The 14,402-nt window shown below is 60.8% G+C and overlaps 1 protein-coding gene across 4 annotated transcripts in view; it reads left to right on the top strand.

The window, feature by feature from the left end:
* GSE1 (Gse1 coiled-coil protein) overlaps positions 1-14,402 on the top strand; it is a 408,420-nt gene that overhangs the window by 152,240 nt on the left and 241,778 nt on the right. The window lies entirely within an intron of this gene.

Here is a 14,402-nt window from a genome sequence, read left to right as displayed (position 1 = left end):
GTGCAGACCTCCACCCAACGGTCACGACATTCTCGGGGAGGGCCTGGAGGCCGCATCTCCCTTCCTTGAGTTTGGATCTTTTTTTCACGCTCATCAGGGATTAAATCAGCTTGTGGTTTCATCAGGATCCCTGCTTCCCGAAGGCCTCTCATCCCTGATTCACATACGGCCTGTCTGTGTTGTATTTGTTACCTGTAATTGCATTGTATTCACTCGTGCATTTTACAACGAATGTAACGGGTCACCAGAACCCACTACCGGCCAATACCCCACTGCCGGGCCGAGCGCTGAGACGGGCCCTCTGCCTGGCTGCTCCCATGTGCCCCCAACCCCCGGAACCGCCCGCTTGCACGCGGCTCTCTCCAACACGCTGTGTTTGCTCAGACCGTGATTATCTACTTTTCCTGGGGGTCTGAGCCACGTCTCGGCCGGCTGCCCTCCCTGGCATCCCGGGTCATTCTGTGTGGTCACCGCCCTGTGCTGTTCCGACGTCCTGCGCAATGCCGTGCGCTCCCGCCCCCTCTCCGCCCGTGCCGCGGGGACCGTTCCTGGGCTTCTCCATCGTGAATGCGCCGGGGCCTGGCACGCGGCTCTCTCGGGGGCTAGCCTCAGCTGGGCCAGAGGGAACCAGGGCATGTGTCTGAGGGGAGACGTGCCCTCCAAAGCCCAGCGCATGCATTTTGCTGCCACCACGCCAGCCCTGGAGACCCGGTCCACGACAGAGTGTGTCCCTCCCTGGGTGACCAGCCTGGGAGCGTGGAATCCTGCAGCCTTCACTGCAGGGCCTCCGGGACCCAAGCCGGGGGCAGTGAGTGGATCCCAGGCAGGCCATTTGGCTGGATGTTGGTGTGCGTGGGCACCTGAGTTCTTATCTGGGGAGGGTCCTAGAGCAGCCCCTTAGGCCATATTTTTGTCTGCAAGCCCCCTCAGAGGGGGTCCCTGTATGTGTCTCACCTGTCACTGCCCTGAGGGGACCAAGTCCCGAGACCCCTGCCAGCCCCTGGTGCAATCTCCCGTTGAAAGCACTGCTTATTAGAGGACACGCCCCGGGAGGAGCCAGGCAGGCCGATGTGGGGAGTGGGTGGTGGGGTTCAGGCAGCTCCTAGGGGGCATCCGTCTCCAGAACAACCCCAGTACCCACCTCTTTCTCTCTGCGAAGTGCTCTCGGCGAGGACACATCCTGCTGACCAGGGGCCTCCGGGCCGTGCAGTCCTTGGAGGGATTCCCAGACCCAGGCAGATGGGCATGCAGGTCGGGGGGGACGGATGCTATTTGGGGAGCCATTCCCCCCAGCCCCCAGGACACCCGGAGCCCCGGACAGGTGTCTTCTTCCACTCCATGCCTCTTCCTCCTCATCTGAGAAATGGGAACGTAAGCTAGCAAGAGGGCCTGGCTTACCGAGCAGGCGTGGGAATGAAAGGCGGTTCAGTACGGGGCTGGCCCTGAGTGCTCTCAAGTGCTGGCTGGTGTCAGCACGGCTGTGACTTGATTCCCAGGCACCTGGCCACACCTCTTCCAGGCAGCACGGAGCATCCTCAAGGATGCTGTCCTGCCCCACCTCCTCCATACCACCCACGCCTCAGCTCTCCGTAGTATCCTGCAAAACCCAACCCCAGGGGATCCTCGCCTCCCCGCCCCCCAGTGGCACACACGAGGCCCAGCCCCCCAGCCCCGGGGCTGCCCAGGGGCAGGGCAGGGGCCCAAGGCCCACGTCTGCCAGCTGCTCCCGTCAGGCTGCAGCCCTGCGTGGAGGGGGGTGGGCAGCTTCGCAGCCGGAGACCTGCCAGGAGCGCCGTCCTGTAGTCAGGCTCCTCCCCGGGAGGCCGCCGATGGCTGCTCAGAAACATGACAGTGACTAATGGTTTATTACACACCTGCCACCTCTCATCGGGCGGGCGGACGCAGCCTCCGGGGCCAGCTGTGCACTGCCAGCTGGATGGCGGGCAGGCACGGGGGGCGAGCACACCCAGACACATGGATATAGGAGCCGGGACACACGGGCGCAGACGCAGACCCAGCCAATGCACTGCACGCAAAGGTGCACACATAGGCCCTGGGGCACTTTTACACGTACCTCTGAACACACACCACAGGCACACACAGGACCCGTATCCGTACGCACACAGTGCCACACACACACACACCGTCCTGTCACTTCCTCGCTCCAGAGCTCTGAACCCCTGTCTCTCCACCGCCTCTCCCCGCCCCCTGCAATGGTGGCTCCCGCCCCAGTGTTCAATGGGGCAGGGGCCTCTCCCAGAAGGCCCAGGGGGCCGTGGGCATCTGTTTCCTTGCAGGGTAGCTACCCAACACAGTCCATTTCTGACCCTCAGTTCCCTGAACACATCCTGTAAGTAGAGACAGCAGCGTTTACCAGGAGGAGGAAGCTGTCACAGCAGGAGCCCTTGTGCCGGACCAGGTGGCTGGGCTGGGTGCCCCTGGGGACACGGGTGGCCCCCCTGCTTTGTTCTCTCCCAGAGGCCGATGTTGCATGGTTCAGAGCACCCACCTAGGATGTGGGCACATGCTGATTGTAGGGAGTACTGTTCTGGGGCTGCAGGGGAAGTGGGGGCTCAGGCAAGCCACACGCCTTGGATTGACCAGAAGTCTCCGGCGGGTGGGAGAAGGGCACCACCCAAACCTGGCCATTGGACAGCCTCCTCTCGTAGGGTTACAAGACCCCAGGCTCAGCTCCGTCCGACATTGTTAAGCCTTGAGTCAAAGCGAGATCCGTTTCTCATGCGGCACACTCACATGTGGTGTAAAACCCAGCGAAAGGATACTCCCAGCTCATCACAAGTGGACGGGAACAGGCATTCCTGAACAATTACCTTTGTGCAGCCGCAGCCTCCTTGGGAGAGAAGCAGCACCATCTGGTGATAAACAAGGGTGTGGCTTGGTGTCCAAGACCCAGGTCCAAGTTTCCAAGTCAGCAATGCACTTTGCAGACATGGAGACTTTGCAAGGTTCAGAATCTTCCCAAAGCTTAGCTGTTCCAGTGGCAAGGAGGTGTGGTAAAAATGAAGTCTTCCTGTAGCATGGTGTCAGTGGGATGAGCATCTAGGAGGTACTCAGGGTTGCTGTGCAAGGTTGTGTACGTTGCAGACTGCACAACTCCTGGGTGTGCCATTCACCTTGTGGTCTCTGTGAATGTGCTTCTTGTGTGATCATCAGGGCTGCCATATTGCACAGCTAAGTGGTAGCCCCGTAGTTGTGTCCAAAGGCCCTAGATGTCCTTTCTGAGCTGTGGAATTAGCAAATAATGTCTTTACTAAGAGAGATAATGGATGGGCGCCTGGGTGCTTCAGTCGGTTAAGCGTCTGCCTGTGGCTCAGACCATGATCCCAGGGTCCTGGAATCCAGTCCTGTGTTGGGCTCCCTGCTCAGCGGGGAGTCTGTCTCTGACTCTGCCCCTCCCCCTGCTTGTGCTCTCCCTGTCTCTGTCTCTCTCCCTTTCTCTCTCTCTCTCTCAAATAAATATATAAAATCTTTAAAAAAGAGAGGAAGTGGTAGTAACAGACCCCCTAAAGGGGTTGCAGTGGGGTCACAAGAGACCAGGCCAGAATTGTCTCTGCAGTTAGAGCTTGTTCCTGGGGCTCCTCCCTTTCTCACCTGCCATGTTGGGGGACTGGGGCCGGCCACCCCTGTTGGGGGTGGTCTGTAGGTTCCTTCTGTACCCAGAGCTGCTGCTCTCTTCCCACCCAGAAAGCCTCCACTCTCATTACTCCGGGCTTTGGGGGACCACAGTTCATGGGGCAGCAGAGCGAGGGACAGGGCTGGCATGGCTGGAGGAGGCCGTGCATCCCCCACCCGCCAGCCCAGAAGATGCCCCCCTTCACCTGCTCTTGTCCACCCCCATGGCAGTGGCTTAGCTTGGAAGAGGTCTGTCCTCTGTGGTTCCTGCTGCAGCGGTAACAGATGACCACCGACTGGGTGGCTTAAAACAACCCACATTTACTGTCTTACAGTTCTGGGGGCCGGGAGCCCATCGTGGTCTCGCTGGGCTAAACGCAGAGGGGTGGGCAGGGCTGCATTCCCTCCGGCCGTGCCAGGGGTGGATCTGTGTCCTGGGCTTTCCCGACTTCGGGAGCCTGCTCGTGTTCCCCAGCCCGCGGCCTGTGCTCCGTCTGCAGAGCCCACGACGCCATAGGTCAGCGAACAGCACCCTTCCTTCCCCTTTGCCGTGGGAGGGATGGCGTGGGCAGATTCAGAGCTTCCAGGAAGTAAGACAGGGACATCTTTCAGGGTCCTTGGTTTGCCGACCCCGAAGTCACTTCTAAAATCAATTGTTAGTCAGGGCAAGTCCCGACAGGTGCTGGGACAGATAATCTTGAGCCCATCGTGGTTCCTGTTGGGTGACACAGGGTCCCAGTGTCCCCTCAGTCTGTGGCTCTGCCATGTCTTGGCTTCTGGAGTGCCCTAATGCCACCACCAGCAGACACAGGAAGAGAACACAGGAGAGCCACTGGATACTCACCCACCTTGGCCTCGAGGTGACCCATGTCCCTTCCATTGGCCTGAACCAGTTCCCGTCCCGCCCAGATGCAGGGGGTGGGGCGTGGGCAGTCTGGTGTAGGAGGGGCCGGCCACTGCAGAGGATTAGCTGGCCATCTCTGCCCCAGCCGCCTGTTCCGGCAGGCAGTTCATCCGGTGCTCCGTGAGCTCCGAGAACTTGGGTCCGAGCCTGTGGTGCTCCACCTGGACACCCTCCCCTGGGCCCTTTGTGCTTTAGGCGAAGGGCTGGGAGTTCTCAAGCCCTGGCAGGTGTGGGAATGTGAAGCCCAGTCCCTTGGCTTCCAGCAAAGGATGCAGCTTACCCTCCGGGTCTCCTGCAGGGCTGGGGCCTTACCTGGAATTGGCTCTTGCCGCCTTCGCTCCCTGCTCCTGTCCTCTCCCCAGCCTCCCCGGGTGTTCTGCCTTAGAAGGCACCTGTACACACATCCTTGTTTCCTGTCTGCTCCTGAGAAACCACCTGACACAGCACATTTCCCAGGGCCATCCTGCTCAGCCTTGTCTGTGCAAAGAGCAGGAAAAGGCATGCACACCTCTGTTTCCCCGGACACAGGGTAGCTTTGCACACAGGTGCTGCAGCTCACCCAGCTCTCCTGGGCAAGGTGCCCTTCAAGAGTCCAGCCGAGGACACAAACAAAGGAAGGCAGTGGAGAATCGGGCAGGTTCCTTGGAGCGGAGCCCCTCACGCCCCGGGCTGAGTTCCTGGAGTCGGGGGTCCAGGGGAAAAAGGCAATATGACTCGCCCGGAGGTGGACTGTATAGGTGCCGATCCTGGGGCTACTTCGTGTTTCCGAACTCCTGCTCCCAAAGTGCCAGTCCTGCCTCGGCTCTTCCCTGCCTTTGGTATGAGGCAGACAGCCTCCCACAGCCCGGTTCCTGCACAGTCACTGTGAGGATCCCAGAGTGGCTCCCCACACGGGGCTTAGCGCGGGGCCTGGCTCTCAGGAGCACGGGTGCCGGGTGCCATCCCTGGCCCCACAGAGAGAGCACACTGGTGGCCACCTGAAGGCTTGGCCCCACAAAGGCTTTTGTCTCTTTTGTTGGGCAAATGGGCTCCCGGCCTTGGGCCTCTAGGGCCAGAAAGGCAGGGCCTCCGCTTGCTTCCTTGGCTCCGGCCCCAAGAAGTGCTTGGCAGGCCTCACTTGGAGCGGGCGCTGGTGCTGAGTGCTTTGACAGAGGCATTCGGAGGACGCCTGCCCCAGCTGCCAAGTGGCAGCTGCTCCGAGGGCGCGGGGGCCGATCCAGCCTTGGCTTCTCCAGCCCCGCGCACCCCCTCTCACCAGCTCTGCTGGAAAGGCACTGTCTGGCCGCCCGAGGCCCTCCCCACGCTCTCCCCTCTCTCCCTTCCCGTGCATGGCTGCAGCCGAGCTGGGATCCGAAGCCTGTTTTCTCTGCAGCTAGCCACGTGTTTATCTTCTAGGGAACTCAGGTAATGCTGGGGAGCGCGGAGCCTGCAAGTCGGGGCAGGAGGTTAGAAAGCCAGGTGGCCTTGAGAGGCCCTTTGCTTGTGGGTCCGTGTCGCCCCAGGAGACTCTCTGACACTTAGCGGGGACTGACCCCGCGGGCCTGAAGACCCTTCTCTCTGTTTTCCGGCTGACCCAGGGTCCGCTCGCTCTCAGCTGGTCTCTTGGTTGGTGTGTGACTCCTGGTGTCTCTCTGACTGATTTCGGTTTCATGAACTAAGAGAATTTAACGTGCACGGTTTAATAAAGCAATAAACTGAGCATTGACTGAAATGCAGTCCGTGATGGCCCAGAGATCAGAGCCCTTCTCTCCCCGCAGAGCCGCTGTCCAGAGGGTCTGCATGCCTGAGCCCCCATTTCTTTCCGAGGAAGTTTGTGATCAGGTTTCAGGTGGAAACGAAGAGGTGAGCTAAGCAGCAGAACCAGCTGTACTGGGGCTCGGGTGGGGGCTCAGGGAGCTGGAGCTGGGCACACACGCCCCTGCAAGGTTGCCTGCCCCCGTGGCCACCTGTCTCCCTCCTGCCCAGCCTCCGCTCACCCCCGCCCTGCTGCGCCCCGCACCAAGTTGCACCTATGACCTAATTTAGAGCAGAAACCATTTGAAAATTGGGCACCTCTCCCAGCAGACCTTTGCTTGTGTTCTCACCAGGACTGCCTCTGTGCACGTCAACTCTGTCATTCACGTGTGTGCATTTGTTCATAAATATTTATTGAGCACCTACTACTCTGTGCCAAAGACTGTGTTAGGCAAAACGTGTGATCCCACCGGTGTTAGGTGCTGTGAAGAGAAATAGGGTAGGGGGACACAGAGGGGTGAGAGCTGTGACTTCAGGCAGGGTGGTCACAGAAGGCCTTGTTGAGGAGGGAGTATTGGGCAGGAGGTTCCGGGCCACGGGAAGAGCAAGTGCAAAGGCCCTGGGGCAACCTGTGCTCAGCACACTTGCCCTCTTCATGAAGGCAGGGACTGTATCTTACTGTCCTGTCTCTCTCCTGAACCTGGCACAGTGGACATAATAGGTACCCTGTAGACATCTGTACAGCAAATACGAGTTTTTCAGTCTAGGGCTGGGGAACCCGGCGGGGGATGGTAAGGAGAAAATGGGATTCTTAAACGCACGCATAGGGGTCATATGTCTCCTCAGGCTTCCTGGGCTGGGGGCTGATGTTCCAGGCAGGTTCTTACTCCATTCCAGAACTTTTCATCCCTCCCAGGGTGCTGCTCCAAACTATTCTAAATTCCAAATTCTAGGGACCCGTGTTGCCCACTTTTCTAGAGGTTTGACCTATAGGGGTCAAGGACTCTTGAAGGTCACCTGAAAATGATTGGTTCTTTCTCTCACTTGAACTTGGATGACTCTGAGGAGGGGCTGTGAGTTCCCTGGGGCAAACATGGAGAGGAGAGTATTTATTGAGTAGCTGCTGTATACAGGAGCTGGGAGTCTGGGAACAGCTTTCTGCCCACTGTACTCCTTTCCTGCTGCTGCTGTAAGAAATCGGTGAGCTCAGCGGCTTGGAGCAGCACAGTTTTATGACCTTACAGTCGGGAGGTCAGGGGCTGCGGCTGGGCTGGCTCCTCCCGGAGACTCCAGGGGAGAATCTGTTTCCTCGCTTTGCCAGCCTCCAAGTCTCCCTAGGCTTGTGGCTCCTCGCCACATCACTCCGGCCTCTCACTTCTGTACTCACGTCGGAGACCACGCAGCCCTGCCTCCGTCTTATGAAGGCCCTTGTGATTGCATCGGCCCCCTGAGCCCTCCAGAGTCACCTCTCTGTCTCGCAGCCCTTAGCTTAATCACGTCTGCAGAGTCCCTTTCACCAGGCGACGTGACACACTCACAGGCTCTAGGGTTTGGCACATGCCCACCTTTGGGGAGCCGTTATCTGGCCCACCCCACCGGCCACAGCGGCCGGGCTGAGCTGGCCATGTGCAGCCCGAGGGGCGTGGGGTCCGAGCTCTCGACTAAAGCATGGGCCGGCTGGTGAGGACCGCGGGGGCATACAGGGATGTGCTGAGTGCTGGCGCGACACTGAGCACCCTTGTGGGCGCGTTGCCGGGGCTTGACCCCTCAGACTTCATGGCTGAGCTCCAGGAGGAGCCTGAGATAACCCAGTTCAGCCCCAGCTGGTGCACTCTGGGTCATCCTGGGCCAGTCTCCTCCTCTGGAACATGAGGATGATGACAGGACCTTTCTCTCGGGACTGTTGCTGTGGGGGTGACCCTAGTAACCAAGCACCGTACTTAGGATGGGGAATGGGGACCCTCGGGGGTCCCCACACCTCCCTGGCTGGGGGGCGTTCTGGAAGGGGCTGGATTCTCGCCCATCCCAGGACGTTCTTACTGCAGTTTGGTGTTTTCCCAGGAGGTGACGCAACAAAGCGCTAGAAATGTGGCTGAAGTCCCAGCCCGGGACCGTCCCCAAGCCCCCGCCGCCCAGCCCTGCTGCCCACCCCAGGTACAGGGCAGGGGTTCACCCCAGACCCCGAGACAAGGCTCTGCCGCCCCCCGTAGCCTCCCACCACCACGCCCAGGAAGCAGCCTGTGGGCCCTCCTTCAGGTGCACCGGGCATCCCTCTGCCTGCCCTGGAAGGCAGCTGAGCTATGGTCTCTACCCCCAGCAACTGCCCACCCCTTCTGTCCCCACACAGGCCAAGATGGAGCTCACAAGGGGCAGAATGACTGAGAAAGTGTACTACACCCAGGAGGGCTGCAGGGAGGAGGGAGCACTGGAATGGGGCCTCTCGACCTTTATAGGGCAGAGAGGAGACCCCTCCGGGGAGGAGACCCCAAAAGCTAAGAGGGCTTCATTCCCCTTATGAGACCTCCTCTGTCTCCCACGGCAGCTTCTGTCCCAGATGGCAGAGACCACAGCCCTGAGGGGGGTAGCTTCCTGCTTCCCCAAGCCCGCCCTGGAATTCCCCCAGAGCCCCAGGACCCCTGCCTCTGCTTCTCCTCTACCCTGTCACAGCCTTCCCGCGGGGCGCCTGCAGAGGCCTCACGTCACCGGGCCTGCACCTTTTCCTTCTGCTGGAGCTGAGCTGTCCTTGGCCCGTGCCTCCCTGATGACTGCCCTTGGTGTTCCTGACCTCTGGGAACGCGGCCATGTGAGCGGCTCCTTCTGCCTGGAGCGAGTTATAGCACATGGCGGGGACATGGCGCGTAGCAGGTGCTCGGAATAGATTGCCCAGTGATTATGTGCATGGACAAGGGGGACCTGGGTGGGCTGTGGGACCCCCTGTGGGACCTGGAGTCCTTTCTGCTCTTGCCTCGTAGCAATGAATACCTTGGCCCACTGGGGCTGCCCAGAGAAGTACAGTGCCGGGGTTTGCAGGGAAAGCAGGAAGTGGCCACCGCAGCTCCCAGCGCCCGCCACCGGCCGCCCTCCGGAGCTCCATGTGCAGCCCGCGGGGGTGTGTGCCAGGGCGGGCCCGAGGCTGGGAGGGCAGGAGGAGGGCCTGCCGCCCGCGTGGTTGTGCCGCGGCTGGCTGGGCAGCCGCCTCTCTCTCTCTCTCTCTCTCTCAGCGGACTTCTCAGAAGTCTGCTCTTGAGACTAAACTGCAGAGCTGAGAGAGCCCAGCTCTGCTCCTCCTGGCCCTGCTGCTCCGCCCCCCTCACCCCTCCCCCAGGCCAAAGGGAGCTGCTCCAAGGCCACCAGGCCAGGCCAGGGGGGGGCCAGGGGCTAGGACAGTCCGTTCACATGGAGCGGAAGAGCCCCAAGTGGAAAGTGCTCCTACCGGGTGAGTCCCCTGGGACGGCCCCCCGCAGGGCCACGGGGGGGCGGGGGGCATGGGTCCTGGGATGCTGGCCAGACTTCCAGGACAGAAGACGGACGTGGGGGGGCAGTAGAGTGCTGGCCTGTGCCGTGGTGAGGGGTGCGTGTCCTGGCTGCAGGGGCACCTCGGAGCATGTGTGGAGCATGAGCGGGTCCCCGGGGGCCCGCGTAGTGGCCCCAGTCAGAGCCCAGGGGCCTGGGGCAAGTGCTGGAATCCGCAGGGGTGCAGCAGGGCCGTGAGGCGTGGCAGCAAGCACCGGAGCCCCTGGGGGCCCTCCCCAGGGGTGTCCTCCATGCCCCTGTGCCGGCTCTGGGCACCCGACAGCGAGCACAGGAGCAGGTCTGAGAGGTGCGCCTCCTGGGAGCCAGGTGAATCCTCTCTCCTTTCCCACAGAGGAGGGAGCACCCCTGCTGGGGGGCTGTCCAGCTGCCAGGGACAGGGCAAAGCTTAGAACCTAAATGACCTGTCTCCTGAGCCACCTCCTGCTCCTGGAAGAAGTGGGAGGGAAAGGGCAGGAAGGGTTGGGATGTGAGCTGCACGGAGCTGGGAGTTCAGGAGCAGGTCGAGAAGGGCGAGGACCCATGATTGGGGCTTAGCCTGCAAGGAGATCCTGGGAGCGGCAGGGGTGCCTGGCCCAGGTGACGCCAAAGCCCAGGGCTCCCTCTCCCACCCCAGGTGGGGTGCAGGGGCATCCCACCTCACCTTACTTCCCCACGGCCGGCGTTTTGGGCAGCAGAGACCACATGCAGGGTGCCCAGCTGGGGCGTGGGAGTCACGGACTCTGGTCTGGCTGGGATTTAATCTGATTAAGAAGGAACACACAGGGGGCGCCTGGGTGGCACAGCGGTTAAGCGTCTGCCTTCGGCTCAGGGCGTGATCCTGGCGTTATGGGATCGAGCCCCACATCAGGCTCCTCCGCTGTGAGCCTGCTTCTCCCTCTCCCACTCCCCCTGCTTGTGTTCCCTCTCTCGCTGGCTGTCTCTATCTCTGTCGGATAAATAAATAAAAAAATCTTTAAAAAAAAAAGAAGGAACACACAGACAAAGGGAGCACACTCCACTGCCCATCTGTGGATGGGCCGACCAGCCATGAGGTAGTAAGCTCCCTGAGCCCAAGAGTATTCAAGCAGAGTCCACCAAACCGGTTGAACAGTTGTGGAAGGGCCGAGACCAGACAGAACAGTCTTCCTTCTGTGCGATTCCACGTCCCTTCTCTGTGCACCTCGTCAGTGCAGCAAGAGGCACCACGGTGGCTGGTATTTAGTGAGCACCGACTGTATACCAAGGCTGTTTGCCACACTCGGTGGGTGCCAGCTCACAGAATGCTCTCAACACTGGAAGTAGGCACTGTTCTTCCCACACGTTCCAGCTGAGAAGCCTGGGGGGAGGGATCAGGTGCTGTGCCGATAGCCACAGACCCGTCAGCGGAGGGGCACACCTGGGATCCGAGGTGTGTGGCACAGAGCTTGCATCCTGAGCCACCGTGCAGGACGAGATGTCTCCTCGATTACAGGAAGTCCAACCCCAGTTAGGACTAACTACTCCCTGGACTTGGAGAAGTCCGGATGCTTCTCCAGAATCGCTTCAGGGCCTTGGCTGGAGGGACAGTGGGCTATGGCTTTCCAGGGCCAGGTCCTCTGCGAGGCTGAGCACGGCCCAGGTCCTGCTGGGACAGGCAGGTGCCAGAACGAGGCACCCATGGGGACAGATGGTGGGACACCTCGTCCACCCCAGGGGCACTGGGCAGCACTGCCAGGACGCAGCTGGGTGCTGGGAGGGCCGCTGAGGGCTGTCAGGGGCTGTTCCCATTACACAGGCTCAGCCCCAACTCTGTCCCTTCCTCATGCTCTGCACTTTCTGGGGCTCCCCCAGAGCACATGGTCCTCAAGCAGAGCAATAAAGCTGAGCACCAGCCTGGGTCCTGGGTCCTAGACAGGGGACCTTCGTAGGTGATGTCTCCCTTCCTCCAGGCGTGGCTCCGCCCCACCTCTTCCAGGAAGCCTCACGTGATTGCTCCGTCCTAGGACCCTCCCTTTTTCTCAGCTCCGGAGTGGGAAGGGAGCTTAATTGGCTTCAACTAAGTCTGAACCAGGGCACGGTGGAGAGCACAGGAGGGGCTATTATTTATTACGTGGGATTTTAGGTGAGAACCAGGGCTGTCCCACGCAAAGCAGGACATACAGTGGCCCAAGTGGTATCATAAGTGTGGGTGTTGGCTTTTCTGGTTCTATCTCTTTGTTATTTCGAACAAAACAGAGGGAAATGGGAAGGGGAAGGAGGGAGAGGAGAGAAGGAAAGGCACAGGCTCTTGGGTCTGCTACTTTCTAGTGGCGTCTCAGTTTCTTGATCTGCGAAGTGGGGGTGCTGGCAGCCGCAGCTTAGAGGGTGGCAGGGAGGAGTCAGCGAGGCAGTGCATGTAGCAAAGGGTCAGTCAGTGTCCTGTGTCCACCTCCATCCCTCTAGCACCAAGCTGGTGTCTGATGTGCTTACTATTGCCTAGAAGGGGCTCTGCACATGGTCGGTGCTCAGCAAACCTTTCGAGGATGGGTGGGTGGCTGCTTGACGGGGGAATGAATGTGTCCCCTTTCCTCCCTCGCAGCCTGGGGTAGTGTGACTGTGCTTTTGTCCCCACGGCCCCCATGGTCACCCACCTCCAAGGCAGGGCCAGACTTTTCCGCATCTCCTCCATGAGCCAGCTGCCCCCCCAGGCCTCCCTCCCCACCTCCAGGCACCATCAGGACAGACGAGTCAAGTGGGTTTCCAGGCCAGCAGCTCGTCATTCTGGCTGTGTGTGCGTTGGTGTGTGCGTGTGACTCTGAGTCTGTGTGTGGGGGTGTGTGGTTCTGAGTGTGTATGTGTGTGTGCACACCCAGCAGGCCTGGCAGGCGAGGTGGCCCCTGTGGCTTCGGGCTGAGGGGTGAGTGAGCAGACAGTGGCTTTGGCGGCCAGCCACCCCTGCCGTCCCTGGAGGGTGTGAGGGGCATGGACATGACACACGTCTGACGTTCTGGCTTGGTGGGGGCTCTGCAGGGGAGGGCCCACGAGGCCAGCTTTTGGGACCCCAAACCCCCTCCTGCTGGGCTGCCCTCTGCCACCCACAGCCAGAAGAAAGCCTCTGTCCTTGTAGGGCAAGGACGGACACCCAGACAGGGCCAGCCTCTCCACCCCCTCACCTCGTTGACGGAGGCACCATGCCCTCCCTTATGGCAGCTAAGAGACCATTCCAGGCACCCCTCGCTCCCCAGATGCGGTGTGAAAAGTAGGTCTCTGGGCCCGGCTGGCCTGAGTTCGAATTCCGGCACTGCCGCTTAGAGCTGTGTGCCCCGAACAACCCACCTAACCTGTCTGGGCTGCTTCCTGGCGTAAACCCCATGAGCCAAGTGAGTTCTCAGCTCCACTGCCATCGTTGTCCGGAAATGCAGGAATCTCAAGAGCCCAACGGGGCCAGGGAGGACCCCATGGGACCCTCACTGGGCCTGGGGCAGGAGGCAGCCACCAAGGGGGAGACATAGCTCCCTTATCTAGAATGGAGTAACTGCTCAGAAACTGAGGGAAAACACATCTGAGGGGCAACTCCTGGCCACCCTTCCCCACCCCTGACATCCTGGCCTCTGCCTCTCTCTCCCCATCACCCAGCGAGGTACAGGAAGGGAAGGAGCATGTATTAAACACCAACTGCATGCCAGCTCTCAAGCCATTAGCCCTGTTTTATAGATAAGGAAATAGTGTCACTGGGGTGGGAGGTTTGCCCCAGGCCTGTGCAGGGCCTAGGACCAGCCAGCAATACTGAAGCAGGGCTCTCCACCAAGAACCAACCTCCACACTTTGGGGCAGGCTCCCTCCCCCGTCCTGGGGCCTGAGCCACTGTCTCCTAAGCCCTTGGGCGCCCCAAGGGCTGCTCTAGCCCCTGCCCAGTGATAGAGCCGGCAAGCCCTCTACACCCCCCCCCCCCCCGGGCAGAACAGTCTCAGGAACCAGAACCACGCGGGCAGAGCTCTGTGTCCTGTCTGAGCCTCAGTTCTCCCTCCATAAAGTGGGGGATAACCCAGGATCTCCATCCACCCGGGTGTTGGGAAGGCTGCTGGGGCATGCTTCTTGGCACAGAATAAGCCCGGGTAAGCCTGGGCCATCATGAGTGCTGCTGCTGGGCCCTGCCCTTCGGCCACCACCCCGGGCCCCCAGGGGCTGGTCTGGGCTGAGTTTGGTGACTGGGTGGGCTGGTCTGGCCGCCTCAAGTCTCCCTAATGGCAGGTTTGGGCACAGACAGAGCCTGTGGCCTGGCGGTGTGGGCCGGTGGCTTTACTCCCCCCTCTCCCCCTTCCCCGCCCGCCCGCCCGCCGTGTGGTCCCAGCGGGGACACGTGAACACAGCCTGGCTCTGTTCTCAGAGCTGTGGGAGGCGGGCTGTCACCGCGGGAGCCAGGAGCTGGAGGTGAGCCCAGAAGTGGGGGACGGGCAGCGGATGTCTGCGCCTTCACCCCTCAGCACCAGGCCCTGCCAAGCCACAGGTGCCTCCACAGCACAAGGTGTGAGTGGGAGTCCCACTGGGTGCAGGGCTGGGCGGGGCGGTGGGGGGGGGAGAAGTGAAGGGGCACGCAGGAGAGCAAAGAGGGGATCTTTTGTGGGAGAGCTTCCCCTCTGTTCTGGGGAAAGACGTGTCC

Source organism: Ursus americanus, chromosome 21 (assembly GCF_024610735.1).
Source record: "Ursus americanus isolate L20-20 chromosome 21, mUrsAme1.1.p, whole genome shotgun sequence".
Lineage (NCBI taxonomy): Eukaryota > Metazoa > Chordata > Mammalia > Carnivora > Ursidae > Ursus > Ursus americanus.
The sequence above is the reverse complement of the archived record's forward strand: the minus strand, read 5'-3'. Positions and strand labels throughout refer to the sequence as shown.